We start from the raw sequence: 23,406 nt of genomic DNA, 5'->3' as shown, positions 1-23,406 counted from the left end.
CCGCCCTCTAGTCTGCCATCTTGAAACTCCGTATATCCAATTCTTATCCATATTCCTCATAATATTTCCCTGGGATAGATGCTGAGTCTGTATTTGCTGACTAAGGAATGCCCCAAGCTTCACATTTCTTTAGTTCAATGAATTGGATTAATCTCTTCACTGAAAGAACTGCAGCAGGAATAAATGAAAAAACTGAAAAGCTGTCATTTAAATAATGGTTGGATGCTGTGTGTCATTTAATCTTTCTTAAATTTTTTTTTAAATGGTAAAAGAGAATAGGAAACAAGTCAGTTTGAAGAGGAGAGTTAAATCTGATCTTGTCCTCATCATGAGACTTTCTGTAAAACACCTACATCTTTTCCATTCCACAACTGCTTCTTCAAGGGAACTGGCATTACCATGTTACCTAAAAGGAGCCATGGAGATAGTGACAAATGACCTCAACAATTTAAAGTGCTACAAACATGTGGGCATCACTTCAGCCCACTGTACTCTACTTTCTGATGTCTCATGGCTTTCCTTGGACCCCCACCAACTGACACCTACTGTAATGGAGGGAATGGTAGTCCTGAAAACATAAGTCCACATCCTAATTCTCGTTTACCTAACATAAGGTTAGTGTTTTTCATTTACCATATAAGATAATATGGAAAACCAATACCAATATGGCAAAGGATGTGGTCAGGTTAGGGATCTTGAGAGGAGGCTCTTGTCCTAGATTTTCTGAGTGGGCACTAAATGCCATTGCATATCCTTTCAGAACAGACACACAGAAAAGTCAATGTGCAGATAGAAGCAGAAATCAGAATGATGGAGATATAAACCAAAGAACACCAGCACTGCCCACCACCAGAAGCAGGGGGAAAGGCATGGAAATAACCCTACCCTGGAGCCCCCAAAGGGAACATGGTCCTGTTAACACAATGATTTTGGACTTGTGGCCCCCAGGTCTTGGAGATTTGTTTTAAACTGTCCACTTGTGGCAATCTGTATGGCTGCTCCGGGAAACTAAACCGCTTATCCCATTCTGTAGCACAGCTTATCCTGGTGTTTAATATTTGCACTGTGTTTTGACTTTCTCATGAGCAACTTGAGGATTTAGTCATCATGATGCTTGAAAACTTTTTCTTTCAACAGATATTTGTTGAGACTCAATGGTGTGTCAGTACTGCTTTGGGCCTCAAGGTTATGAAAATGGTTAAGATCTCATTTCTGACCTCAAGAAAGTCATAATTTTTAGAGGAGAAAAGAAAGAATAAGAGAGGGGTGGACGCTTCCTGGAGGAGACAACATTGAATTGAGTTCCAGACATTAATTGGGGTTAACTAACTAGGCTGAGGAGTTAGAAGACCAAACTGTTTTTGGTTAGGAAGACAGCATGGACCAGGTCACAGAGGTCAGACCACATGATGAGCTTCCTGGGTAGGGTATTGGGATTGCCAAACCCTGGTGGCAGTGATGGGGGTTGATGGGAGCCACTTTTGGAAACAGGTAAAAACCCACAATTTTAATCTCTTAGTTAAATCACACACAGTGGATAGGAGGTGCTAACCATATAGTAGGCACTCCATAGATGTTCCTTGAATTACTGTGTTAAAATGGACATGATTTATAATAAAAACTAGAAGCATTGCTATTAAGAAGGTAATACTGAGTGGATGTCTAAATTGGTTGGTTATCATCTGTGAGAGTGTGCTAAAGATAATAAAATTATGGATACATGTTTTTAAATACAGAATGGTATAAAGGATAGTTCACTACTTTATACCTTTCAGATTGTTTTCATGAGGTCCATAGAATGGACTTGCACAGTACCTTGTGTACTAATTAAAAGCCTCCTGGACATCTGAAGAGCCCTGTGGTGGCTCTGAGGTTGAAGGTGCTTCTCCAACACACCTCACCTACTGAGGAAACTCCTGGTCAAGATGGAGAAGCAGAACAAATCGTGGCGGTGAAACCTAAAGCTACAGGGTGCCTCTGATGTGAGTCTATCAGAAACTCAAAGTGGAGATGTGTCTGAAGAAACAGTGGGAGGTGGAAAAGTTAAAAATCCCTAAAGTATCTGATGAATGTGGGCTTGTCAGAAATCCCCAATGGAGGTGTGTCTAAAAACACAGTGGAGAGCATGAAAGTTAAAAAAAAAAAATTGCAACCCAGATATCCACCATTTTAACCAGAGAGAAGCAGCAGTGTAATCTCTGGAGGAGAAAGAAGAGGTGAAAAAAAGACGGGGAAAATGGTGAATATACTGATATACTGGACCTGGTGGGCGGGGGTGGGGGGAGGGAGAGAGAGAGCTGAAGGAACACAAAATATGGAGAAGCCAAGAAGCAGGGAGGAAAATGGCAATGAGGTGCCCAGTCTACTGCTAAAAGGAGCTTTTGAGGAAGCTTCCTTTGCTTCTCTAACTAATTTTGTCAATGAAAATATTTTAAGGGCAATAAAAGAAATGGAAGTCAGCCCACTTCTGACTAGTGGCATTGAGAAGATCAGCAGTGCCCAAACCCTGGCATTTCTCATCTGTATTGTTGAACTCACTGTTAACTAAGAGTACATGCCCAGGAATAGAACAGGAGTTCTTGCTTGCTCACCTTCTAGAGAACTGGACCTGCAGACTTTGGGTGTTCTTGTGGAGCCAGTGACTCCCCATGTTGGTGCATGGGCTGGTAGTAGGTGGTGGTAGCAGATCTGCTGTAGCACAAAAGCTTGCAAATGGGGTTGACATCATGGTGGCCACACCAGGCTGACTCCTGGACTATCTGTAGAATACTCCAGTATAAAATCCTATAGTGACTGGTCATTGCTGAAGTTGATCATATACTGGATATTGGGTTTGAAGAGCAATTACAGCAAACTATTAAACTTCTGTCAACCTACATAGCATTCTCTTTTCTGCCATAAAAACTTGAAAAATTGAGGACCTGGTAATGATTTCTGTGGGAAAAGTCAAGTCACCATGTATGTTGATGTTGATTATGATAAAACAAATGCAACAGTGAATGCTCTTAAGAGCTGCTTTCTGTTCTTTACATTCATTAAAAAAAAGAAGAAGAAATTGATGGTCATCTTGAAAGCTCATGAAATACCACTCACTATAAATTGCTGCTGAACATTAATTTGCACATCCTGGCTGACCATGAAAAGCAGAAACAAAATATGCTTACAACTACTTTCTTTCAGTTCTGCAATGTAAATTCAGGAATATTGTGTACAGTTAGTTGTAGCAGCAGGAAGGCTGGATATTCCTGAAGATGACTGGATGGGTCAATATGACATTCCTGATGACCTTAAGGAATATATTCATCATGTGAGTAAATAGAGTTTTAAACAAAAGAGGGCATGCCTTGCTCATTGCATACAAAAGAATTAGGTTTCCTTCATTACTTGAAGCCATTCAAGATTTCATTATGTGAATTTGAGTTTTCCTGGTCTAAAATTTCAAACTTCAGTCTCAGATTGAAAAAAATGACTAAAAAGAACTACTTTCTTCCTATGTCAGCCCAGAAAATATGAATCATATATGCCAGTACAAGATTCCCCTTCTCTGAAACAGATCTTTATTACTAATAACTTGAATTTGCCACAAGTTGCTATCATTCCACTTCGAGGTACCTTCTTTTGTTGATATGAATGTGAACAACCATGAAGGCAGGCATCAAAAGAGAGGAGAAGGCAGTGGATTTGGCTACCAGAAAACTAAAATAGTTGAAAAGTCCAATCTTTAAAGACATTCACAAGCTGGGCATGGTGGCACATGTCTATAATCCTAGCAATGTGGGAGGCTGAGGAAGGAGGATTACAAGGTAGAGGCCAATCTCAGCAAGTTAGTGAAGCCCTAAACAACCTAAAGTGTCTCAAAGTGAAAAATAAAAAGGACTGGAAATGTAGCTCAGAGGTTAAGTGCCCTTGAGTTCAATCCCTGGTACAAAAAAAAAAAAAAAAAAAAAAAAAAAAAAAAAAAAAATCACAAGAAATCATGTGACAAAGGGCAATTCTCTTACTAAAGATACACCTTCCTTTCCTCTTAGATAACTGTCTTTAAATAAATTCTTTTGCTTTGTTCTAACAAAGGAATTTTTGTAGGTTTTTGAATTTGAACTGATTCAACAAAATTATATATTGACTTGGATTGCAAGCACTAAGCACTGTTATTTCCAGTAAGTCACTTTTTAATTTGGGGGATATAAAACAAACTCCAATTTATCTTGGTTGCTCAAGGGCAAAGCAAGAAATTTTTTGGTCTTTGTCATGATGATACTATATTTTGATTTTTAAATACCACCCCACCCAATTTATGCCATTGTTTTAATATAACTCTTTTTGGACCTTTAAAAAAATAAATGAAATCCTCCTAGTATCAAAGTAAAAATTTCGAATTCTCTTTATTATGAAAAGTGAGAGCTTATTTTTGAGAAGACAGCAGGTGTCATTGTTTATCTGGTCTTTATACTGCAATGAAAATTGGAGATGTTGTTTAGGCAATTAGACACAATGCTGCTGTCTCTCTGGTCAGTGAACTGTCTCCACACGGTGTGATTATGACTTTCATGTTGTTATCACTGAAGTCCGTGGAAACAGGATGAAGTGGAAAAGTAGGCATTAGATGAGAACTCTGTCCTGTTCCCTATCCAGTTGATAGATATAAATGAAATTAAGTGCCTCCTGTCCCTGGGTCACATCTGTAAGAACTGTGCCCATGTAATCTGTGATATGAGCTGAAATTAACTGTGCTGAAAAAAAAAGTTGTCATTGAAGCAAATTAGAAAGTATTCTACATGTGAAAATCTCCAATGGGACATTTTAAAGTGAAGTAAGCAAGTACTTAGGAAATGTTTACTGTACATCAACCGTTTTGTGTTTTGGTAGACACAAGGAGACAAGATTTCAGCTCATAAAGGGCTTAAAGTTTTGTTGGGAGATAAAATGATAAAGATGCTTGACAAAAGTATGTAATTCTCTGAAGCATATTGTGACCCTTAGAAATCCGAAGATGGAAAATTCTGTTGTACAATCATGTTAAAGGGTGAAAGAGGTGGGACTTGGGTCTGACCCAATTTTAGAAGGCTGGGATGAATTGGTGTGGTAGGAGAAAGATCCTGCGTAAAGGGACAGTGTGGGATCAATAACAAATGAGCACATGTATGGATGGAAAGGAGACCAGGGTGGCTGGAGTAGTGGATTTGTGCTTCAGAATTCACGTGAGATGTTTTGGATACATAAATTGAATCCAGATTGCTAAAGGTATAGCATTAGTTTTCCATAAAAACTAAAGCTATAGCATTAGTTTGCCATAAAAATTACCACAAAAGTAGCAGTGAACAGCACACATTTATTACCTTGCGGTTCTGAAGGTCAGATGTTTTGTGGGTGCGACTGGTTTCTCTGGTTTGAGCTCATGAGATTAAGGTGCCAGTGCAGTCAGACTTTGGGAGGAAATCTGCTTCCAGCTCATTCAGATTGTTTGTAGGATTGACTTGTATTCAGTTATAGGCTAAGTTTTATGCCTTTTTTCTTGCTTGTTGTAGCATGGTTGTTATTCTCAGCTTCCAGAGGCCACCTTCACTCTTTGGGCACATCCCTCTCCTCCACATTTAAAGCCCGTAGTGGTGGTGTGTCTTTCTTACACTTTCTGTAACTCCTATGTCTTCCTCTTCAGCTTTGTGACTCTTTTTTTTTTTTTTTTTTCCTTTCTCTTCCATTTTAGGGTCCAGATAATAACATTGAGCCCAACCAGATAATCCAGCTTAATCTCCTTAACTCCCTATTTTAAGGCCCTCATTTTGCTTTTCTTGTGCTGGGCTAGCTGGGACACGGGGCAAGCAGAGTGGAGTCAAGACTCAGACTCCAGGAGTTGGAGGAAGCAGGCATGTGGCGAGCAGCCTGAAAACTCGTTTATTGTGGAAGTACACAAGACTTTTACAGTTCTCTTGACAAATCATCATTTGCCACGGTTATACCTTGACCAATCATCATTTGCCACTGTTACACCTTTGTCCTATCTGAAGTGACATCTTTTCCTTAGGTCTCTCAAGCCCTGCCCTTTGGTTCCCTTGGCAACACTAATGTCAATTTGGGGAAGTTGTGTACTTTCCTAGATGGCCCAAGCAGAATGCTCCTTCCTGCAGGTTTTTCTGTCAGGCCTGTATGTGTGAAGGTTTTCCTTACACACTTGAGACCGTTCACTGCTGCCAGCCAAGAACTAGGATTTCTCCCAACACCCTCAACCTCGCTTTTGTCTGTAAAGTCCCTATTGATATGTAAGGGCACATATTCACGAGTTCCAGGAAGTGAGTGCCAAAGCTGAGATTGAACGCCATTCAAAAGGCATTTGAGAAGCACTGTCAGCTCTTGGACAGGAGTGGTATGTGAGCACATGGCGAAGGCTGGTAATGTGGCATCCCTTCCAACCAGCGCTGCTGAACTGTTCATTACTGTTCCTGAGAAGGGGGAGAAGGAAAACCACCAGTGGCTCTTTTTGTCTCTTAGACCCAAGCAAGTGTGCTTTGACCCAAATTTGCAAACCCTGCTCCATAAAAGAAAATCTTTAAAACTAACTGTTCATCTTTGCTAGAAGGCAGTTTAGCTTACTCTATTGGGGTATTGCGGAGTACAATTCTCATCTTCCCTCAGCCCCATGTGGTTTATTGAAGTGTTCTTTCTAAACATCTGTAAGACTTTTCTTCAGAGCAGTTCTAAAATAAATATTCTTAATTTCATTGCCTTCCCAGTGATGTTTGAGCCCCTTATGTAGATTCACATATTGGGCAGTGTCCACTCTGTCTCCCATCTCTAAACCTCCTCTGTAGTTTTACTCATTCATTCATGAACTCTTATTATTGGCAGTACTGCTCCAGGTGCTAGGGTTACTGTAGTGGAGTTACCTCTGAGTGGGAGAAGATGATCCAGGATCAGATACATATCAGATGATGAAGATATGAAGAAAAAAATTCAAGCAAGTTAGGAGAGAGAATGATGGGTGAAGATGTAAGCTTACATTCGAGCAGAGGTTCACATCTGAAAAAGAGGGTTTAAGCCATGAGGTTTTCTGGGCTCAGAGTATTTTAGGCAGAGGAAATAATGAATAAAATGACCTTGAGATATTCTTTGGAATATTCATGGAAAATAATGGATCCAAATGTGAATGTGTCTCCCATATTGCTTGTGTTAGAAACTTAATCCCCAAAGTCATATGTTAACAATGTTTGGAAATAGGACCCACAGAGGAAATTAGGATTAGATGAGGTTGTGGTGTGAAGCCCCTATAATTGCATTAGTGGCTTTATAAGGAAGGAAGAGAGGTCTGAAAAAGCCAATTTTCTCGGTCTCATCATGTCCACCATGTCATGACCCAGCAGAAAGGCCCTCACCAGATGCCAAACAGATCCCAAAGCCAAACCCTTGGACTTCCAGAGCCACAAGTCAAACAACCTCTTTAGAAATTACCTGGTTTGTAGATATTCAGTTATAGCAACAGAAAATGGACTAAGACAGAACGTGGTTGAAGCAGAGCCAGTGAGTGAAAGGGAGTGCTTAGGAACGAGGTCAGAGAGGTGGTGGGCAAGGTCATAGTAAAATCATCTGCCTCAGTCTGCATTAAGCAACATTCTAACACTGGATCTGCAAGCTCTTATACACTGTTGACTCCAAGATTTTAGTGATTGCCATACAGAAGGATTTATTTGTCTCAAAGAATTTGGACCAAAGAACAAAATAGCATATTTTGAGTTCTGGGTATAGATTGCTGTGAAAAATTAACTTGTTATATGCATTTATTGACTATTGTTTATAACATAAACAAAGCTGCTCTTCTTCTATAATAAGAAGAGTTGGTAATATTGTACCTTTCTTATTTTCCACTCTCAATATTATTATGCAATAAAAAGCTGAATATATAATATACTGCCGAGAGGGTAATGAGCAGGATTCAATCACACATTTAAATGAATTTAAAAAAAATCTGAACCATGTCCAAGTTCTTCCATCTAAGTATCACTTAAGGATCTGTTTGTTCAGTTGAGTTTCATCTCTGCAGCTGCCAAGGCACTTCAGTTCTGCCAGCGTGACTCTCTGATTGCAAAATAAAGGGTGGTCACTTAACAGTGGATGTGAAAACTAAGTGTTCAGTTCAAAGAATGACATCACAAGAAATTCTAATAATAGAGAACTGGAGGCTTCTCTCTCATGTGCCCCTTGTTCCCTGGGCAATTCATTTTGAGAGGGTGTTCTCACCTTCCCCAAATCTAGGCAGCCTGTGGTGGGGGACAGGAGGCGCCTTTGGAAGATAGATGCACTTCACTGCAGCTTACATTCATAAATATTTTTGTAGTGTAATAGGCTGTCAAAACAAATCTGTGTTTTCTGCTTGTGTGTGCGTGAGTGTGTCGGCACGCCTCTCCATCTTTTTGTCCATCTAGAGGTAAAGCACAAATAATTTACCCTCCTCGTGGTGAATTTTTCCCTTATGGCATAAATTTGTGCTGAGGTGATTCATGGAGAATAGGCAAGTGAATGGCCATTAGATCCATTAGATTGTGGGAACAGTTCCTGTGCTTTTATTTTAGCAATTCTGTGTCATTACTGCAAACCTGTGGTTCCTTTAAAGCATTTTCAGTGGACAATTTATCTGAAGTTTGGCCTTAGCTATAACTTTGAACTGAAGAGCGAAAGTCATGGTGATCTTGTCGACCCCACAGTTGTGCCTGTGGGAATGTGTCAGAACACAGGCACCGCGGTCCACCAAGCCTCATCGTGTGTTAGCTGTGTGACCTTAGGTGAGTTCTTTAACTTCTCTGGACCTCCATTTCCCATTTGATAAAATGAGGAAAATGAAGATGGCTTCCTAGCAGTGGCTGTGAGACATGACACAATGTAAGTTAAGTGCTTAGTGTAGTGCCTGTACCTGCTAAGTGATAGAAATGGTAGCCACTTTCATTATCAGTTTTCTCTGGCTTATTTCATTTTGATGGCACAGCATGTAGGCTTGGCAGAAAGCAGCAGTCTTCCCGGTGCATGGAAACGTAGGCCCCTGGAGGACAGCACATCAGACTCTACAACTCAATATATACCTGCCTTTGAATTTTTCACAATATTTTTCTCTTTTCAAGTAAACTTGGAGAAAACATTTTGCTGCTTACTGCCTAAATTTGCCAGCAAGTCTGGTTTCCAAGGAGATTGTAAATGGATGTATTTGTGTATGCTGATTTGCCTCAACTTTAGAAGAATTCCTCAGGGAATTCTTCAAAAGAAACAGAACATAATGGAGATGCTTTTTCTTTTTTCATAAACCATAGAAGATTGTGTGTGTGTGTGTGTGTGTGTGTGTGTGTGTGTGTGGTGTGTTCTTAGCAATTTAAAAGTTACTTAGCAGTGGTCAGGCAAAAAGGAAAGATTTGCTAATGAAAGATTTATCTCCCCATGACAGCAATTTTATATGTCCTTTTAGATTAATTTGTTTTTTTTTTTTTTTTCAATTTAGAAAAGCATTTAGTGCAATTTGGAACTGTAATCAGGATATTCTATACCATCTGCAGGGTCTGATGTAATTCTCTAGCTTCACTATGGTCACATCACAAAAAAGCTTGGAGCTGTAGGCTGATTTTCTACTCCAGAACACCCAATAGAACCTACACATGGTCTATTTGCAATAGGTATTCAATACTTGATGATTGATAATAAAGCTTTCCTCCTTTTGCACTGCTTCCATGAGAGGGCTCGGGATGAAGAATTCTACATTAGTATTTGAAAAATCATGGATTTCTGAACAAATAATGCAACCTTCAAAGGCTCTTGGTTCAAACTCCAGATTGACAGCAATAGTCTGTACGATGTTGAACCAGGTCTCTCTTAGTCTCTGTTTCCATTTAATGGATTGTGGCTTCTAAGTCTCACATGGAGAATTGTTGCTGTTAATTTTTTACATCTAAATGATGCAAAGTTTAATTTAGAGCTCAATGTTGTTTTTTCCACAAAACACTCTTATTTTTCACATCCACTGCTAAGTGGCCACACTTTAGTTTGCAATTAGAGAACTGAGCTGGCAGATCTGAAGTGCCTTGGTCCAGGCTTGCTGGCTTGATTATTCCTCAGTCATTGTGCATTCATTCAGCACCTAGTGCCACAGTGTGGTGTAAGGAACACAGACTCCTTACATCCATTATCACTTATAGTTTCATGACCTTCATAAAATTAATTCACCTTCATGAGTTTCCATATTGACATCTCACTGAAAGATCTGACCTGCATCCTGCTCCTTGATAGGAGATGCTCTGTCAACATAAATAACTCCCTTCCTGTTGTGCAAACTGGCATCCCATTGAGCAGATTTATATAGTCCTGTTCTTCAAGAGAGTATATTAAAGGAATTGTTATGGCACTAAGCTTAAGCAACAGCTGTTCTGGTCTTATTAAAATAATGAGTCTGTGGAAAGTTTTGATAAAAAGAGGGAGTGGTAACCAGGACCCAAGAAAAGAGCCGAAAGAAATTTGGTTGACAGCAACCTCAGTTCCTTGTACTGGAGCTACCCCTTTGCCAGTGCCTTCTTCTTCAGCGGTTGAGTTTAGTGAGGCCATGAAAGTGTAATTTCTCATATCTGTTTGTTAATCAAGGAGATTATGTTTAGCTATATATTAGCTGTGTTGGACTAAGTACTAATAAAGAATCTGTTGTCTCAACTGCTCCTAAATAGATCAAATGGCATATTAATTTGTTTTTAATTCCATTATCTTTAATATTTTTAATTCGAAATGTAAGCCATGGTTTGGGAGTGCTGGGGGATGTACCCAGCCCCCACAAGCAGATTTGTTACCACCCCATCTGCCATCCCAAATGCTAAATCCCAGGAACACCACTGCTTTGCAGTATGTTATATTTTACAAGACTTTGAGGAAAGAGAAACACAGAAAGATAGTGACAATCACTGCGGGGCTAGAGAGACAGAGAGCATAAGGTTAGAGCTAAAACTTCTCAAAAGCAACTGGAGTGTTGGAAAAAGGAACAGAGGGAAGAATTGAATACATTTACCAGGGAATTAATGAACAGGCTAAAGGTATTTATGTAGGCAGAGAGCATATGGAAAAGGGGGAAATGAATCATGGAAGAAGGCAGCAAGTCTTACCACACAAGTGATTTCATCTTGAGAAGTGGGTATGTGTATACGTGTGTATACACACAAACTAACTTATTTCATATATGTATGATTGAAAGAAGAAAAAGTTACTAAATCCAGTCTATATTACATGAAGGAGGTAAAAAACAAATACCATGGGATTGTCATGATTGTTGTGTTCTGCAGTGTGACCTCTACCCTATATCCTTCAGGAGAATTCTGTGGCAACTACCAGGAACAAGCCAAGGAGCAAGGGGAAGGGTGACATAGAACTGAGATCTGTATGAATATGATAATTTCTTCTACTTCCTGGCACTTTTATGGCCCCCAACCCTTCTTGGATTTGAGAATTGCTGTTGTGCCAATTGATTGGTGTTGCCAAGGCCCAAATAGCTTCTGGTATTGGCGTCTCTTGCAAGAAAGAGTGCAGAGGAAATAGGAGGCTTGGAGACTTTGTAGGTTTTGGAAAGACTATGGCATGTTAGATTTGAAAACTTCTGCAAATGCAGGACTATAGAAGTTGGGAGGGAAAAGGGAACTTGTTCTTCCGTGTCTGATTAAGAACATCTTGTCTCATTAAGTACACTCATAATGTTGGAAACGGAGTTAAGGGAAATATGGGGAACGAGGGAAGGTAGGAAGAGATAAAGCACCCAGAAGAGCCTGAGAATGGTATGAAAAGGAAAAGTGTCATATGGGGCCCAAAGCAGTTGAAAAAAGAATCTTTCATAGACTTATTCTGTAAAACATTGGTTCTTGTTCTGATCAGGCTGTCCCTAAAGGCATCAGTGTGGGGACTGAGCACAGTAAAGCCTATACAGAGAAGGGGCATGGCTGGTGCACTCTCTTTTGACAACAAGACAAGCTGTCCTTGCCTCCAGGGTCTCAGGAGGGAGTACCCTGGTGATTCTCCTCTTTACTATGAACCTGGACAATCTCCCTTTGAAAGTCATGAGAACACGCATTCATTGCCATGGACTAAAGAAAAAATGTTTTGTATAAACAATTCTTGTACTTGCATATACCCTAGTGTTTCTAAGGTAGGATATTTTTCAGTTTATTTGCACCTAGAGAAGTTGATCAAAGAGGAAACTGAGGCACACTCATTTTGTCAGACACGGAACCAGTCATGCCAACAGTTTGCTTCTTGATTGCCTCCAAGGTTCAAGGACAAAGGATTTATCTCATTATGTGGTGCTCCCAGGGCATCCAGCATAGTCCTAGCAACTAGAAAGTGCCATGATGTTCCACTATTGTCTCAGAAAGCTGCTTCTTTCACTGTAGTCAGTCATCACAATTCAGGAATGTTTAGGATTCACAAAGAATCTGCTTTTCCTTTTTCCTTGAACTCGATCTGATTAACATGAAAGAAACTCGATTGTGATTCTATAGAAAGAGTTGACCTGTGAACATCAGCACAAGGCAGAGATTATTAGAATCATCTTCACAAAGTTTATGGTAGCTAAAGATGTGGGAACTGGCAGGTGGGATAATTGAAGCAGGTTATGATGTTCTGAGAATCATTCGTGGTTTTGGGGGCAGCAAATGTGCTAGGAAGACTAGTCACACTTAACTGCAGTGGGCCCATTATTGGCAGAAAATAGGTTCCCACAAGAAAGCCTTGATAGGTTCCACCAGAAAGTCGAAGGGTGGCAAATCATTTTGGCATCTACTGATTCCAACAAGTGGCTCAGAGATAGCATGAAGACTGAGAGACTCCATCCTGAGGTCAAGGTACTTGCTCATAGGCGGTTCTTGGTCTTGACATTGAAGGGAAGACAACATCTAAAAATCAAGAGAGGACCTCATGAAATTAGTTAAGGAGGCCAACTAACATTTTTGGTACCAATAATAAACAAGAAACCAAACCAAAACAAGAATGAGAACACCATGCCCAGAAAGATGAAGAAAAGAAAAATTAGCATGAGTCCATCAAGGCTTTATGCAAGTTTGGAGCTTCCTGGGAAGGGACTGATATGGACTATTACCAACTAATTATTAGTTGGAATCTGCTGCCAGAGTGGGGGGAAAACAGAACTAAGGAGAATCAATCTTTCCTTCACAAAGTGCTAATTTCAAAGCCTGATTAGGCTTCCACAGCTCTGATTTCTTGGCTGTGCACAAAGTGTGTGGCATCCTGTTCACTCCACACTGCTGCACTGTGTCCTCAGGTGCCACTTGATAGCACTCCAAAACTGACACCGAGTTCACACCTGCTCAGACAGAGCTACAGTCAAGCCGGCTCTGAGTTTTTCAGTTCTCACTTTGGAGGTTCAGTCCCCTGGATGGGACATTGGCAGTCTTTCTCCCTTTCCTGACCCTCCCCAGGCCCTATGTGCCTAGCACCTTTTTTAGAACAGTGGATCTGGTCAGCATGTCAGCTAAGCTAAGCGGTCGTCTCTGCAGGATACCAGCACATTTCCTCACAGTCTCTGTGTCCTTGGGACCTCTCCTTCCCCCAAACACACACTTCACTGCCATACCATCAAGTGACAAGATCAAATGGCCTTTCTCCATATTTGGGATGTAAGACATACTTGGTAAACGGGCACAGGAAAGGAGGGGGAAAATTTCTTTTCCTTAAGTGTCTAATGACTATAAAGGGATATCACAGGTTTTGAAGTCTGGAAACTTGGGTTCCAATTTTGGCTTTCTTTAAGTACAGAAAAGCAGGGTTTGCATTAGGTGGTCCATAGAAGAGTCTGTTTTAGCCTCAGCTGTTTTTAAGAGTCTGTGAAAACGGTTTGCAGTTGAGAAGGAGGTTTCAGGCCTCCTGTTCTTTTCCTGCCATTTGCCTTTCTTGACTTTTCTGTTCTTTTCCTCCAGGTAATCTGTACACACTTCATCCAGTCTCAGGGTGTTTATCATGTGCTGCCTTGATTTCTCACCTCCTATAAGGTTGTACATTTGGGGGCATCAGGGATGGCATTTTATTCATGTTGGTTTTGCATGGAAGTACCAATCAAGGTGCCTGGCCTGTAAATGTCTGGGGAATTGGATTCTTGGAGTCCAGCTCAGGTATCACAAAAACCCAACAGCATCTGCCTCAGAGCAGGTGCCTGGTGTCTGGGAGCGATTCCCAACTCCCTGTCAAGTTCTCATGTTTCAGTCAGGATTGAAACAGTGGGTGGTCTGATGAGTAGAAGTAGAAACCTTTTATTTCAAGTTATTTGGGTCAACTTGTGTGTTTGTCTTCTTTTCTAGCTTCTCTTTAGATTTGTGGACCTTGGGTTTTGTTTTTTTTTTTAATCATTATTTCTTTCAGTTTTTTGTTCAGCACTGTGGTACTAAAGATGACATACATCTACTTCTGTAAACTCTGTTGTCTTGAAATCAGTGGGATTTGGTAAGAAAGATTTGAAGCTTACTCAAACAATGACTGTTAAGGTGTCAAGTGTTCTACTGGGAAGCAGTCACTTGACGAATGGATATGGAGACATCTTTTCCCTTCTTTTATTATTTTTTCACATATCGCTTTGAGGTTGGGAGACCAGAGCAATTTATAGTAGTTATAGTCATCTCCTTTTGTTCCCAGTTTATCAATCACTTTGTAGACTATGTTGAATCCCCATATTGCCAAAGAGACTTGAATGGAAGGAGCTCTATAGTGCGAATAGTTGCCTTACTATTTTCCCCCATTGTCTGAAGTCCTGCTTTAATGATTTACAATGTCAATGGGATGTAAGTCTCCAGGGTTTGATGGTGCTCAGTTCTGAAAGGGATGCTAATGAGATGTAAGTCTTGGATATGGTAGACGTTGGTCATGTTTCTTGAGTACCCATAGCCTGTCTATGTTTGCAGGAATTTTCAAGGCTTCCTATCACCAACAAAGCTGGAAAACCCAAACACTTGCTTTTCTGGCCTTTCTTGCAGCTACAGCAGGGCATGTGACTAGGTTCCACCAACTGGTGCATTCAACCTTTTTATGGAAGCTAATGAAACAAAGAAACTCAGAACACTCAAGTTTTATCAGAGGTTTCTGAAGTAGTTGTGATTACAGTTCTATTTGCAGTGTCCAAGTGTCCAGCAAAGAGGTTGATGGAGATGCAGGCTGGGAGAGCTGTGTCCACTAATGCTGGTAGTTTGTCTTCAGGGGATCAACCAGTTCTATTGGGAACTGGGACCTAGGTCTTGGTTGCACAGACTCTAAACCTAATCCTTTGGTCATCCTAGACATTCTTTGAGTTATGTAATATATCTCAATGAATTAATTTTCTGCTTTAATTAGCCAGAATTGGTTCCTGTTGGTAGTATGAGAATGGAAATTAACATATTGGCCCATATCCCCAAGGGATTTATAATCTTTGTGTCAAGGTAACACAAACAAAACAGCTGGAATATATATGCTAGTGCATCAGATTACATCAAATAGATCATGCTGTATACCAAAAATACTGCAAAAATAGAGATGGGGAAGAGAAAATAGTGTAGTGATTCAGACACCAGACTAAATGAAGTATTGCCAACTCATACACCCATAAACCTTCAAGGGACATATAGATAAGAGTAAATAAACAGTAGGTGGGTGTTGGAGAAAATGAAACGAGATGGCATTTAAAAAGCTCAGGGTATTATTTACAATAAATGTACTATTGTGGTACTATATTAATGGCAACAACAACAACAACAAGAAAGCTAAACTATAAAAGAAGCATGTCCTAACCTGTTCTAGAGCTTTGTTCTTAAGATGAATAAACTGCATCTGTAGTTTTTCTGGTAAAGACCAGATATATCCTGTTCAGATTAGCATTGATCCTGAATTTTTAAATTTTTGACAATAATTTTACTATTATCATATGAGAGTATGTCAGAATGTATTTCTGTCATTGTTTTGCCTATCCTGTGATAGAATTGACCAGATAACCCATCTCTTTTTGTTTGTTTGCTTGTTTGTCCATTTCTGGTACTGGGGGATGAATCTGGGAGCACTTAACAACTAAGCCACATCCCCAGTCCTTTTTTTGTATTATATTTAGAGACAGGGTCTCACTCAGTTACTTAGGGCCTCGATAAGTTGCTGAGGCTGGCTTTGAACTTGAGATCCTCCTGCCTCAGCCTCCTGAGCCACTGGGATTACAGGCGTGCGTCACCACGCCTGGCAGATAACCCATCTCTTTTTTCCATCTTCTTCAAGATAAAATATAACATGGTTTTCATTGTCTGCATTAGGATGTTCACTGTTAAAAAAGTGTTTCTAGGCAGGAACAATTTAGGACCCTTAACTCCTTCCTGATTGGTTGGATGGTGTTAGGAAAAGTACTCCACAGTGTTATTTCTGCTGGCGACTCAGAGGGTCATTTAGATCTGCCAAGACCTGCAAGACACAGTCTGCAAGAAAGACATTAGGGATAAGTATGGCTAAGGAAGTGATTGAAGTATGTGAATATGTTCCTAAAGAATTATTCTACTTACATTTGTTTAATGTTCAGAAGATAAAGTTTAAAAAATTTTAGACTTTAATGTATATTACTAAGAATTATTCTATTGTTTTAGAAAAATATTTGAAATAGTTTTGAATAGAACTATTTTGTAGATCCACCAACAAATTTTAATAAAATTTATTAGTAAATAAATATTTTAAAAATAGTATATATTTTACTTATTTTTGTGTTTCTTTTCATTTTCAGGGATATATTGTTTTGGATAATAAATTGAAAGGCCACTTTCTTTATTTATATTTAATTATTTACTTCTCATAACAAATCTCTGAATCAGATTGTTTTTTAAAACTTTCTATTTACAATGGAGGATGCTAAGGACCAGAGAAGCATAGGAATTTATTGCTTTAAATACCCAACTCACCAGTAGCAAGCTGTGATTTTAAACTTAGGAATCTGACTCTGGAGTCTGCCCACAATTATTTCTCAAAAGTAAGGCTTCATGGAAGAAGTAGGGTTTTTGCCCAAAGACATGATTGCCCACTTCCCTCCTTAAGAGACTTACTGTGTGCAAGCTTGGGCAACTCACTTTCCCCTTTGTCTGATTCTTCATGTCTAAAGTGGGGTGCTGTTGCCTGTCTCATGTAGTCGCTGGGAAGATTCAATGAGTTATACTTTTGGAACTGGGGATATAGCTCAGTTGGTAGAGTGCTTGCCTCACATATGCAGTGCCCTGGGTTCAATCCCCAGCACTGCAAAAAAACACAAAAAACCAAAAAAACAAAACAAAAAAAGTACTTTTGTAAGCTGAAAATGCTGTGCATATTTAAGACCGTCATGTGTGGGCCTTTTCCATAAATTTAAGTCAGCATTGTGTGAGATGATCCCTAAACCAAAAGTCAGGAGGCAAACTGGATGATATGCAATGACTCTCAGTTGCTCCAATTTCTATTTCCAATTGGACAAATTAGAAGATAACACTTCAGATGTGTGCAGAGAAACACCGTGTCTTACATGTCAAGAATCCTCACATTGGTAACACAAAGCATATGTGTATGTGCTTGAGTTGTCCTGGGCACACGTATGTCACAGGGTCAAGGAATCTGAAAGATTTAAAATCTGTTTTATTTCTTCGAAGCGGCTGCCAGCAAAGATAAACCATTTCTGATTTATGTCTCCGCTTGCTTAGACTCCTGCTGCCTAAAATTTATTTGGAAAATAGAAAAAGCAGGGAAACTGTGTCTGGCTGACGGGCTTTTTAGTGACCCATGGGAAGTAACCAAGTAATCTCCAGTTCTCATGGCCATTGCTCAGGTGCTAACAAGTATCCTCTGGACAACCACAGGAGTTTGACTGTCTCTAGTCTGAATTCTTATGACCCATTTGCTTTGCTGCTGCCACATAGATTTCCCTAAAATGCAGATCTGATCATTCCGCTGCCCTGCTTACAAACCTTCTGACTTTCTTTGTCCTTAAGATAAAGTTTGAAGCACTTTGCTGGGTAGGCTGGACATGTACTCTCTTCCTGTCCCATCATCAGTTCCCAGATTTGGTGAATTGGACTGAATTTCTTGGAACTAAGTGTGGGCATATGACCCAGGCCTGGGTATTCAGATCACTAGAGATCCATTCAGGGAAGGGCAGATGGTCCAAGTTTGGTCAATACAAGTTAGGCCTGGGTTGAGGAGAGATTCCTGGTGATCAGCTAAATCCAGCCGTAGTGGAGAACTCATTTACTTCTTAAGCCTTCTAGTCATTAAGTTATTGCCTCACAATTTTTGTTGTTTAAGTTAGTCATGTTGTTTTTCTATGACTTGAAACCAGAAAAATTCTTGCCTCACTCTGGTGTACCTACCACATTCTTCATGTTCTTTCCCAGGCTTCCTTCTCTGACTCATCTCCTGTACTGCTGATTTACTATGTCGAGTTCCCCAATGCATCCTGCTGTTTATGCCTCTGAGCCCTTGCATAAGCTGTGCTTTCTGCAAAGATTGCCGCCATCCTACTCTCCTCCTTTATCTTCCCATCTTATTCTATTCACCATTCAAAATGCCACCTAAGAATGATGTGTTTTCAGAAACTCCCTGAAACCTCAGTCTGATTTAGCTTTTCCTTGTTTGCTCTCTAAAAAAGTTCTGACTCCACACTGTAACCACTGGTCTACTGTTCTGCCTTCCTCTCCAGGTTATAAAGTCCTTGGGGAAGGGTCCATGTCTTATTTAATGAGTATTCCTATCTCCTAGGAGATAGAGTAATGAGGTTCTGTAAGTGTTTGTTGAGGGGCTGGGGATGTGGCTTAGTGGTAGAGCACATGAGCAAGGTCCTGGGTTCAATCCCCAATACCATGCACACAAAAAGTGCTCATTTGACGAATAGAGATAATTCATATTTGGCTAGAATTTTTCCTAGTGTAGATAATTTTTTGCATACTAAGGTAATTTATTTGACTGATGATGTTTTGTTTAGGAGTTCTGTGCTCTTTCTAGCCAAATACTATTTAGATGAAATTCATTTTTAGGCCAGTTCTCTTCTTATTCTAAAATTACTTGCTCCCAGGACACGAGTGGGATTATCCATCAGTCTTCTGGACAGGCCTAGGACAGTCTGGATTCGAAGATGAAATCTCAGAGTAAACCCTGACCAGTAGGTTTGGGGTGGCTGACATGCATGTGCTCAGGAAGATGATGCAGTTACTTAAGCAACACTTCTAGAGAGTTTGTTACTCACCTTCCATTCATTTCTCAACTTATTCCCATCTGGGTCCTACCATACCACCCACAAGGAATGTTCTTGATGAGATTATTAATGCCTAATTATCACAGACCCATAGACGTATTTTTGCCCTTATTTGACTTGAATTCATATCTACCTTTGTGCTGATAAATACTGATGTCATCTCAAACACTTTTTTCTCCTGTCCCCTCTGACTCCCAGATTTACACTCATCTTTCCAAGTGCCCTGTAACAGATGTTTTCAGGTTTCTCCTCCTCTACATAGTCAATGAATATTTGGTAGCCCAAAGTTCGGTCCTGGCCTTTCTCTGTTGGTATTCCATATTCTCTTCCTTTGAGAGCTCATCTCACCCTTGGCTTTGATTATCCCCACCGTGGACATAACTCACAAATTTGTATTTCTAACACAAGCTTTCATCTCAGCATCAAGGGTTACTTAATAGTTCCAATTACCTGAGACTTCAAAGTCATTGTGTCTAAACCCAGTTTATAGATCTGTCCCATACTTCATCCTTGCTCTGTGTCCTCAGCTTCAATTAGGGACATCACCTGGCATCTTTTTTCCTCAAGTCATACTCTCTGGTGTCATTTTTCATATTTTCTTCTGTCTTTTGTTAATCCATATCCAAGACCACCTGATTTTATGGGAACATCTTCTGAGTTTTTCACCACAACAACCCAGATTTTTTTCCTGCTACTAAAATAATCTCCTAAATAACTTCCAAGCTTATACTCTTTTTCCTCTCCAATCTATTTTTCACTCTGTAATGTGAACGATTTCTTTCAAAACATAAATTTGTTTCGTATCACCACACTGTTTAAAAACCTTTAATAGTACCCCGATTCTCCAGGTTATAGGTAAAATTCTTTAACTTGACCTTAAAAGTCTCATGTAGTCTGGCCTCAGTGTGGTTTTGCCTCATTCTATACCTTTGGGTCATACTGGCCTTCATTCAGCCCTTCCTATTTGCCAGTGTCCCTTTCAGAGTAAGCATTTTCACATGCTCCTTTTACTCCCTCTTGATCTGGTTAAATCCTGTTCATCCTTAGATCTTATTTCAGTGGCTACTCCTTTAGGGAAGCCTTCCCCACATTCCATCTTAGGTCTTATTTGTGCTCCTTCACAGCACTTACTAAATTCTATTATCACTTTTATTTGTGTAATTATAATGTTTCATTTAGTCTGGACTATTAGCCCCATGAGGAAAGGGCCATCTGATTTTGTTTTGGGGGAGCAAGGGTCAAATAATGTTACATAATAAATAACTCAAAAATTTAGTGACTTAAAATATTAATCATCACATGAAAAGATGCTCAACATCATTAGTCATTAGCGAGATGCAAATCAAAACCACAGCGAGGTACAAACTCACACCCACTAAGATGGCTATTAAAAAATAATAAAAAATAACAAGTGTGTGTGAGGATGTGGAGAAATCAGAGCTCTTGCATATTGCTTGTGGGGTTATGGAATTGTTCAGATGTTGTGGATAACAGTTTAACATTTCCTCAAACAGTAAAACATAGGGACCAGGGAGGTAGCTCAGTGGTAGAGCCCTTGCCTAACATGTGTGAGACTGTGGGTTTGATCTCTGGCATCGCACATGCACAAAAAAAGTTAAACAGAGAATTATCATACAACCCTACAATTTCACTCCTAGGTATGTACCCAAAGGAATCGAAGATAGGTATTCAAACAAAAACATGCGTACACTGTAGCAGCATTAGTCACAAAAACCAAAAATGTAAAAACTGCTCAAATGTCCATCAGTGGGTGAATAGATAAACTGTGGCATATATATATGTGTGTGTGTGTGTGTGTGTGTGTGTGTGCATATATATGTATATATGTTGGGACTAATGACACGTTAACTAACTCAGGCTGACTCCTTACTCCCTGGCGAGTGAGCAAGATCAAGGCCTCAAAGGCGGTTTCAATAGTTAATGACGATAAATTGGACCACCGTCAGGGATTGGTTAACAACAGTTCCACGAACCTGATCAGCTCGTGCTTGCCATATAGTCCAATGGGACTCTCGCCTGCGTGAACCCCCCTGCCTTGCTGACCTTTAAGCTGATTGGTTCCCGCCTAGCCCCCACCCTACATAAAAGTTGTGTGACTTCCTCAATAAACGAGTTCCTGCTATGACGGGTCTCCCTGACGCGTCTGATTGTCCTCCACCCTGAGGGCTGGGAACGGGCGGTCAGTGGCCCTACCTATCCCGGTCTGACCTTGTTGGGGAGTGTCCCCTTCCCTTGTTGCTGGTTGAGAAGAGCAAGGGAGCTTAAGACCCCGACATATATATAAATATTATTAGTTCATAAAAGAGAAATGAAGTTCTGATATATACTACGATGTGGATGAACCATAGTGTAAATACTCTTATTCTTGATTAATTTCAAGCTATCAATTTAAAGTCACTGATTGCAAAGTTGGGAAAAGATGGATACATTTGGCTTATGACGGTTAACAAGAGGCAACTGCAGTATACAGCAGTGTGTCCCTGCTAGTCAGAGCTTAGCAGCACTTTACCTGTTTATCTCTGGTTCTTCTAGGACCATCAGAATCAAAGATCTGCTGTGATTTGTTGCTCTGACATTTGAATTGTTCCTTTCATTCATTCTCTCAACAGATAATTGTTGGGCAACCCCTGTATACATTTATGTTAGACTCTAGGGATGAAATGATAAATAATACAAACATGGTCTCCACCATCATAAGCATCTACTCTTCCTTGCTGAATTAGTGTTTCCAGATCCTTCCAAGGGAGTGCTGAGTCTCAGGCATTGGGCTCAGTGATGATCCGTGAAGGTATTATACTGTTGTCACCACAACCTGGAGAAAGAAGACACCTGATTTCTTGTACTATCTGTCCATAGGATGAGGATACTGTCACTCACACAATTGTCATTTACCACAGTCTTTTGGATAGTTTCTTTCTGAGATGAATCTAAATATTCAATTGTAGCTCAACTACGTAATTCAACTTTGAAAACATTTCTTCATCATGATTTCAAAAATTAGAGATTATTTTGACACCAAACAGAACCTGACTAAATCAGAATGTGTTAATAAGTTTTACTGCATCCCATAATATTCAACATAATGTAACCAATACATTTACATAGCACTCGGTATAAATAAACCATTTAGATTCTCACACATATGAAGGAGAAAGAAGGTACCATTCTCAGAAGGTTTTTTTTTTTTTTTTTTTAAATTGAACTATAGTTCACACCTTTGGGGAACCAAATACTCATTTAAAGTCAAATACTATAGCTTGTGTTATTTTTTTCTTTCTTTTCAGATATATATAGTGCTCTTTTGCTATACTATTAACCATGGACATATGTTCTTCATTTCTCTGTGTTACTGACACATGAGTTTTTTTTTTTTTTTTCCTTTCATGGGGGGTAGAGGTAGAGATGGGTGGGGTGATTCAACAAATAATATATAACAGCTGTTGCAAAATACATATATACATATATATTTTTCATATGACTGACTTCAGTTCCAAACACAAATTATGCCTTAGTGAACAAAAGAAAAATTTGTGATTTATTTACTGTGTCCAAGACCCAAACACAAAGCTTAATACAATCAGTCATCTATGACACAGCTTTAATATTAATTGCACTTGGAAAAGTAACAGAATATCAAATTTTGTGTGGGCAAGCCGGTGGCAGGTCACTTATTTTCAGAATGCAAAGCAGTGGGTTACCCTCTTGTAGGGAGATGGACTTAGGAAACAGTTACTCATCTCAGAGAAGAACACACTGCTCAGCCACAGGGTCACAAAGCCTGAGATCCTCTTAAGAAACAGATGTCCTGCTGAGGCAATTTGATCTAACGATTGGTTACTTCTCCAGTTCTCATGGGTATGTAGAGAAAAATAACTACTTGCACCAAATACCTTGGGCACCAATGTCATTGCGGCTTTGAATGATGGGTTGCAGTAAAGTTCTGTGGAGGGCCCCCCAGGGAAGCCCAGTAGAATGATCATTGTTCTGCTAAATCTCATGAGACTGGTGTGAATCTTCAGTTCAACTCCATGGCCAGCCATGGGGAAGAGGATTATGGAGCAGTGATCATGTGTTTGTGTTTGACCCAGAACAGAGAGTTAAAACCCTGACTGGAGAGAGCTACGTGTAGTGCTTAGTGTCAGAATGAACTCCACTTTTCCCTGTGT

General features: G+C 39.8%; 1 pseudogene; it reads left to right on the top strand.

The window, feature by feature from the left end:
* Positions 1–1,916: 1,916 nt before the first annotated feature.
* LOC124979471 (ATP-dependent RNA helicase DDX18-like) lies at positions 1,917–11,370 on the top strand (annotated as a pseudogene).
* Positions 11,371–23,406: the final 12,036 nt, after the last annotated feature.

Source organism: Sciurus carolinensis, chromosome 3 (assembly GCF_902686445.1).
Source record: "Sciurus carolinensis chromosome 3, mSciCar1.2, whole genome shotgun sequence".
In the NCBI taxonomy this organism is placed as follows: Eukaryota; Metazoa; Chordata; class Mammalia; order Rodentia; family Sciuridae; genus Sciurus; species Sciurus carolinensis.
The sequence above is the reverse complement of the archived record's forward strand: the minus strand, read 5'-3'. Positions and strand labels throughout refer to the sequence as shown.